At 34.9% G+C, this 7097-nt stretch overlaps 2 non-coding genes across 2 annotated transcripts; both read left to right on the top strand.

Annotated features, from left to right (window-relative positions):
- The first annotated feature begins 327 nt into the window (after window positions 1–327).
- Window positions 328–444, top strand: LOC124891595. Its single transcript, XR_007049757.1, has one exon. It is a non-coding gene; the product is annotated as a U5 spliceosomal RNA (small nuclear RNA).
- A 613-nt stretch (window positions 445–1057) lies between these two features.
- On the top strand, window positions 1058–1217 carry LOC124891592. Its single transcript, XR_007049755.1, has one exon. It is a non-coding gene; the product is annotated as a U1 spliceosomal RNA (small nuclear RNA).
- The last annotated feature ends 5880 nt before the right edge of the window (window positions 1218–7097 follow it).

Raw genomic sequence — 7097 nt, forward strand, 5'->3', positions numbered from 1 at the left:
CTTAAATTAACTAAACAAGCTATTATACAGGAAAACTTAACTTGGTGCACGGTACCCAAAGTATTTTGCGTTTGCATGGTCGATTAAAAGACCGTATTCCATGAACCGTCTAGATAATCTACCCTTAAGTCGTTTCAATATGAAAAGCATTATAGATTTTCAATCATAAAGATATTGAAGGACTGACTGGTGAAAAAGAAGGGGAAAAACTAAAGCAGAGAGCAATTTTTAAAGGAGTGAGGGGAGTACCACATTAACAAACAACGAGTAATTACAAACTTTGTCACAATATAAAATTGTAGCACATTTGGGTGGTGGATCTCACTAAGCCATGCAGTGAGCACAAAGAGAACTATTCTTTTGCCTTTTACTAAAGAATACTGTGTGCATGCTGCAATTAGTGGGGGTGGGTTAGAAGTGGTTGTTGCTTTGGTTTTCTTGGGCGGGATATTGTTGTTCCTATGCTAGTGAGATGTATCAAGGTACCTCGTAGAATTAGTCGGCACGCATACTGGCCAAGACACCAAGGAGAAGAAAAGGAAGATCAAATTAAGCATAAGGAGTAAACATTATGGATATGTTCAGTATGGAGGAAAATGTATATCATGTTACTGGCCAAGACACCAAGGAGAAGAAAAGGAAGATCAAATTAAGCATAAGGAGTAAACATTATGGATATGTTCAGTATGGAGGAAAATGTGTATCATGAAAAATGTTTTCCTTGGTACCGAATACACCCAATAAATTGAGAAACAATTTTAGGCATTTTTTGTTAACAACAGTTTCCACAGAAAACCTTTAATCCTAGTACAACGAGACACTTGACTATGTCACTGTAATTGTTTTCCATGATTTGCTCATACTAGAATACATAAGGAATTTTTAATTTAATTTTCTCAAGAATGTAGGATTTGTTTGTTGTCTATCTAGTTTGCTATAAATGCTAAAAAAACAAAAGGTAATTAAAAAATCGAGGGTCAAATGTCCCACATCGACTGACACAAAGAAAAACAAGGATCTAGATAATATAAAATGATATGAAGGAGCACCATAAAGTATACTTACCTGGATGGGGTCAATTGGTGATCAATAAGACTTATGGCCTAGGATGGTGACCTCCATTGTACTTTGGAGGGTGCCCACCTAAGGTCAGCCCATGTGGTTAAACCTACATCATAATTTTTTATAACAGAGGCCTACATTCGCTTGGCCTCTACCCAATTCTTAATCAAAATTTTCTTGGTTTTGGTTTGTTATACTTTAGGGTTGAAATATAGATTTATTTTATATGACAGAAATAAAACATTAATAAAGTGTAGCAATTCAATGATCCTACATATTTCTTTGGATGATCTGTGAGTTTGACCCACAACTAGGCTTAGTTCACATATAGCAGGGTTTGAACATATGACCTAATTCATAAGTTCCTCAATTTTTGTCACTACCCAATGCAATCATCCTACATTTTGAGCCAATTTTCTAAATTATCATGATTGTCACGACAATTTTGCACAAAATCCAGTATGCAACCTTTGTTATCAACCTCTGGATCAACTAGAGAAAATCATCGGTGGCATTACCAATATGGTCTTTTTGCCTTTGTTTGTGGCATACAAATACTGCAGTTATATCCACACGCTCCAATATATTAGCGATATCTCTTGATTGATACTAAGATATCTGATGATTATCTTTCATAGCTCAGTATCTCATTAGTGATTTAATTTCTATTTAGGAGAAGATCGCAATTCTTTATTAGTTGATTCTTTACTTATTTATTTTGTGCTCTCTTATATATATACACATACACATAAATATCAATAAAATCATACACTTCTCTTCCAGGAAATTTTATATGGTATCAAGAGTCTAAAAGCTTCATAAAATTTTTTTTCCTGAGAATTTGTATTTTTTTTCCTCTACCAAAACAATGGCTCCAAGTAATTCCTCCACCGAGAACACCTCAACCATAACTCCAACCAATTCTACCACTGATAACACTTACACCACACCTCACATGGCTGCACCACATTCTCCCACAGTTCTCACTATGAATAACACTGAGCAGTTGATTAGTATCAACGTTGTTGCTCAGGAACCTCTAAAACTCAACAATATGAACTACCAGCCATGGAAATACCAGTGGGAAACCATCCTTACTACATATGACTTTCTTCACTTTGTTGAACAACCACCAAGTTCAACAACCACTCCTTTTCATAAGAGGAAAGACAATCTCATTCGAAGTGCCATTGTTGCCTCTCTATATTTTGATATTGTTCTCTTTGTCATTGATGCCAAGACTTTCTATGCTCTCTAGGGGTGTGCAAAAACCAAATCGACTGATAAACCAAATAGATAAAAATGTTATTAGGTTATTGGTATTGGGTTATTGGCTTAACGATTTTTTATTGATTTTATAAAAAAATTTATTGGGTAAACGGTTTGGTTTCAATTTTAGCTTATTGGGTTATCGGTTAAACCGATAACCCAATAAGGATACATTAAGTTATTGTTTTATCCCTATTTATATTATATATATAAATCTCTATCTATCTATATATATATATAGAGAGAGAGAGAGAGAGATATGTATATGCATATTATATTATATGCACTACTTATTCAAAATTCAGTGATTCACAAAGTATTAACCTATTCAGGGCAACAAAGGCACAATGTAAAGCTCTTTTATTATTGTATTGAATAGCTTGAAGCATTTATAGATTCCAACAATTAGGATTTACTTTATTTGTAACTAACATTCAGTTCAAGTTTGAAGATTCTTGTAAACTAAAATGCATTGCGTAAGATTTTAGCGGTAACTAAGATTTTGTTTTTTTATGTTAGTTGCTACTATTTCTATTTTATAAGTATTTTCTTATTGGTTGAACCAAAAATCAAACCGTTAAGGACCAAAAACTGATAAACCAAAACCAATAAGAAAATATCTTATTGGTTGGTTATTAATTTTACATATTTAAAAATCAAAAACCGATAAACTGAACCAATAACACATAAAACCAAACCGATCGATGCACACCACTAATGATCTCTGGAAAAATCTAGTGGCAGCCTCTACACAGACATCACGTGCCCATATCATGAGTCTTAGAGAATCCCTTAGCAATATGAAAAAGGGTAGTCTCTCTATTACCTCATACTTGCAGAAGATCAAATAAATCTACAACACTTTAGCCTCAGCTACCATTCAAATTTCGATGGATGAGCTCTTTCTTCATGCTCTCCATGGAATTCCAACAGAATATGACACTATCACTGCAGCTCTGCGTGCCCGAGAAACTCCAATGATATTTGAAGAGCTTTATGAGAAGCTCTTTGTTTTTGAGAATAATCTTGTTTGCTCATCTTCCCTACCACAGTTCCAGTTACAACAAACTTTGCTACTAAACCATCACCTCACAACAATCTTTCTTAGCCCAATCATGCTTTGCATCTGTTAAATAACTCAAATCAACTTTCTGCTAACAATACCGATGCTCAATTTACTGGTCAAAATAACCAGAGAAATCATCCTCGTGTTACTTGCCAGCTTTGTGTTAAGCCTGGTCATCACGTGAAGCAATGCCAAAATTATTAGCAATCCTTTCTCTTATTAATGGATCTGAATCAGATGGACATACAAAAAACAATGCTCAGCCTCAAACACAATAGCCGCATGCTAACTATGCAACTCACAACAATAGCAATGATGGAAATTGGCTTGTTGACTCTGGTGCCTCACATCACATCACACGGGATCTCTAAAATCTATCCCTTCACTCCAATTATGATGGCAGTGAAGACATTATGCTTGGTGACGGTAATGAACACAAAATCACCCATAGAAGATTTGCTTCTTTACTATCATCTTCTCAGCCTTTAAGTTTATCCAATGTTTTATATGTTCCTAAGATGAAGAAGAACCTTATCTCAATTTATCAACTTTGTAATTATAATTATACTTCTGTCTCATTCCTACCCTATTCATTTGTTGTGAAGGACTTTTCCACGGGGGCGCCTCTACTAGCAGGGAAACCTGAAAATGGTGTTTATCCATGGCCTTAATCCCTTCGATCACTAACCTCTCCGCAATCCCTTGCCACCGCCGCCACCACAACTACATCCAATTGACATCGACGTCTCGATCACCCTCCCTCTCCTACTCTTTGTCAAGTTTTCAAGTATTTAGATATTTCATCTTCAATAGAAAAATCATTCTTTTGCAATTCTTGTAAATACGGTAAAATGCATAAGTTTCAATGCTCCTTTGGAATACATTTATTCAGATGTTTGGGGTCCTTCACCGATATTTCAATAGATGGTTTTCAATATTATCTAATATTTGTTGATTATTATATGAAATACATCTAGTTCTTTCCCATAAAATGAAAGTTTGATGTATCCATTATATTTCCAAAATTAAGAAAGTTGTAGAAAAGCTCTTTCAAAAGCCCATAATCTCTTTTTACTCTGACAATGGTGGTGAATTCATCCATCTTAGATACTTCTTTGAAGAAAATGGAATTTCTCACCTTCTCACTCCTTCACATACCCCTAAACATAATGCAACTACCGAACGTCGTCATCATTATATTGTTGAAATAGGCATCACCCTATTTCATAATACGAATGTCCCTCTAAAATTTTAGTCCTATGCCTTTACTACTGTAGCCTACCTTATTAATCACTTACCTAATAGAATTATAGAGAATCACTTTCTCTATTTTCGGTTGTATGGAAAACAACCAAACTATACCAAGCTTTGGGTTTTTGGTTATTTGTGCTACCCATGGTTAAGGCATTATAATAAAAAAAATTGCAACCTCGCTCCAGCCCATGCCTTTTTCTTGGATACTCGTGAAATCAAAGAGCTTATGTTTGTTTTGATCTTGTGAAGTCCAGGTTGTATGTCTCCAGACATGTGGACTTTGTAGAGCATCATTTTTCGTGTTTATCTATGAAAATTAAGGAAAATCAACCCGATTCTTACACTATTGATATATGGGATCCCTCTCATTATACTATTCCTTTTACATCAAGTCCATCGGGTAACTCTTCTAATGTTATATCTATAACATCAGATTTAGGAAGTACCTCTCATGAGGCTGCCACCAGCAATTGCTCTTCATCAGATGAGCCTGAGAACTCCACAACATCCTTTTCAGGTATGATTTCTGCTATTTCTGGTTCCTCCATTCCTTATTCTGCCCCTATACCAAATCATCGCATGGTTACCCATTCTAAAAACAATATTAGTAAGCCAATTCAAAGACTTTGTTTTAGTTCTACCTTAACTCCTAAACCCAAATCATTCCCTGTGGCACAACCTTTTAAATTACAAGCCATTTTCTTAAATACCATTAGCAAACCCAAGTCAATCAGATCATCTCTTTCTTCTAATTTAATACCCAAACCTATTAAACCTAGGAGTGTTAACCAAGCATTAAAAGATCCTAAATGGCATGCTACCATAAATAAGGAATTATCAACACTTAAGTTTCATGGAACATGGTCTCTTGTACCAAAAAATTCTTAAGCCAAACCCATCAAGGCTAAGTGTATTTTTCATGTTAAATACAAATCTGATGGAAGTATTAGCTGCTATAAAGCTTGACTTGTTGCTAAAGGTTTCTTGTAGTGTCTAGGTGTTGATTATGGTGAAACATATTCTCCAGTAGCAAAGCATACCATAGTGCGTGTTATTCTCTCACTGGTTGCCTCATTTGATTGGCCACCTCATCAATTAGATGTTAACAATACCTTCTTGCACAGTACTTTAACTAAGGAAGTTTATATATATCAGCCTCCTGGATTTGTTAATGAGACATTCCCACTCATGTTTGTCGGCTTGACAAAGAAATTTATGGGCTTAAATAGGCTCCGTGAGCATGGTATGAGAAACTTAAATCCTATCTTGTTTTATATGGATTTTTCCATTCTCAGTCAGATCATTGCCTATTTATATATGCTAAATCTGGAGTTACACTCTATCTCCTTATCTATGTTGATGATCTAATTATCATGGGGAATAATCAAAGTTTGGTGGAAGATTTTATTGGGTGTCTTGCTAATCATTTTTCTGTTAAAGATCTTGGTGATTTGCATTTTTTCTTGGGTGTTCAAGTTATTCTCTCACCTTCATGAATTTTCTTTAGTCAACAGAAGTATATATATGAGATTTTAAACAAAGCCAACATGGCTTAAGCTAATCCAATGTGCACACCAATGGTAAGCGGATCTTGTCCTTTAAGTAGTGATAGCTCTCTATTTGAGGATCCTAGAGAATATTAAAGTATAGTTGGAAGTAAACAATATCTCCACCTTACCAGACCGGATATGGCCTTTGTTGTAAGAAAATTGTCTCATCTTACAAGTGCTTCAATGACTACATATTGGGCTATTGTAAAATGAGTTCTTCCCTATCTTGTTGGCATATCTGCTAATAGACTATTTCTTTGAAAAGGCAAGTCATTAAATCTGCACGCCTTCTCTGACTCAGATTGGGTAGGTTATCATGAAGACCACTTTTTTACTACAACATATATTATGTTTTTAGGCTCCAATTCGATCTCATGGATTTCTAAGAAGCAAAGAGTTATTGCTCGCTCATCTACAAAATTTGAATATCGTGATATTGCTTCAACTTCTGTTGAAATTTGTTGGGTCCATAATTTTCTTAAAGAGTTATCTATTTATCTGAAAGAACCACCAATTATGTACTGTGACAATCTTGGTGGGACTTATGTGTGTACTAAACCAGTTTTTCATTCCAAAATAAAGCACATTGATATTGACCATCATTTTGTTTGAAATCTCTGCCAACAAATCCTGCTATGTGTTTCTCATGTCTCATCCCAAGACCAATTGGCAGATCTTCTGACTAAGCCATTTGCAAAAGCTCCATTCAAATCACTAAGGTCCAGAATTAGAATATCAGACCGATCTACCATCTTGCGGGGGCATATTAGCGATATCTCTTGATTTATACTAAGATATCTCATGATTAATCTTCCATATCTCAGTATCTCATCAGTTATTTAGTTTTCATTTAGGAGAAGATCACAATTATTTATTAGTTTATTCTTTACTTATTT

The sequence above is a fragment of the Capsicum annuum genome, unplaced genomic scaffold (genome assembly GCF_002878395.1).
Source record: "Capsicum annuum cultivar UCD-10X-F1 unplaced genomic scaffold, UCD10Xv1.1 ctg3821, whole genome shotgun sequence".
Lineage (NCBI taxonomy): Eukaryota > Viridiplantae > Streptophyta > Magnoliopsida > Solanales > Solanaceae > Capsicum > Capsicum annuum.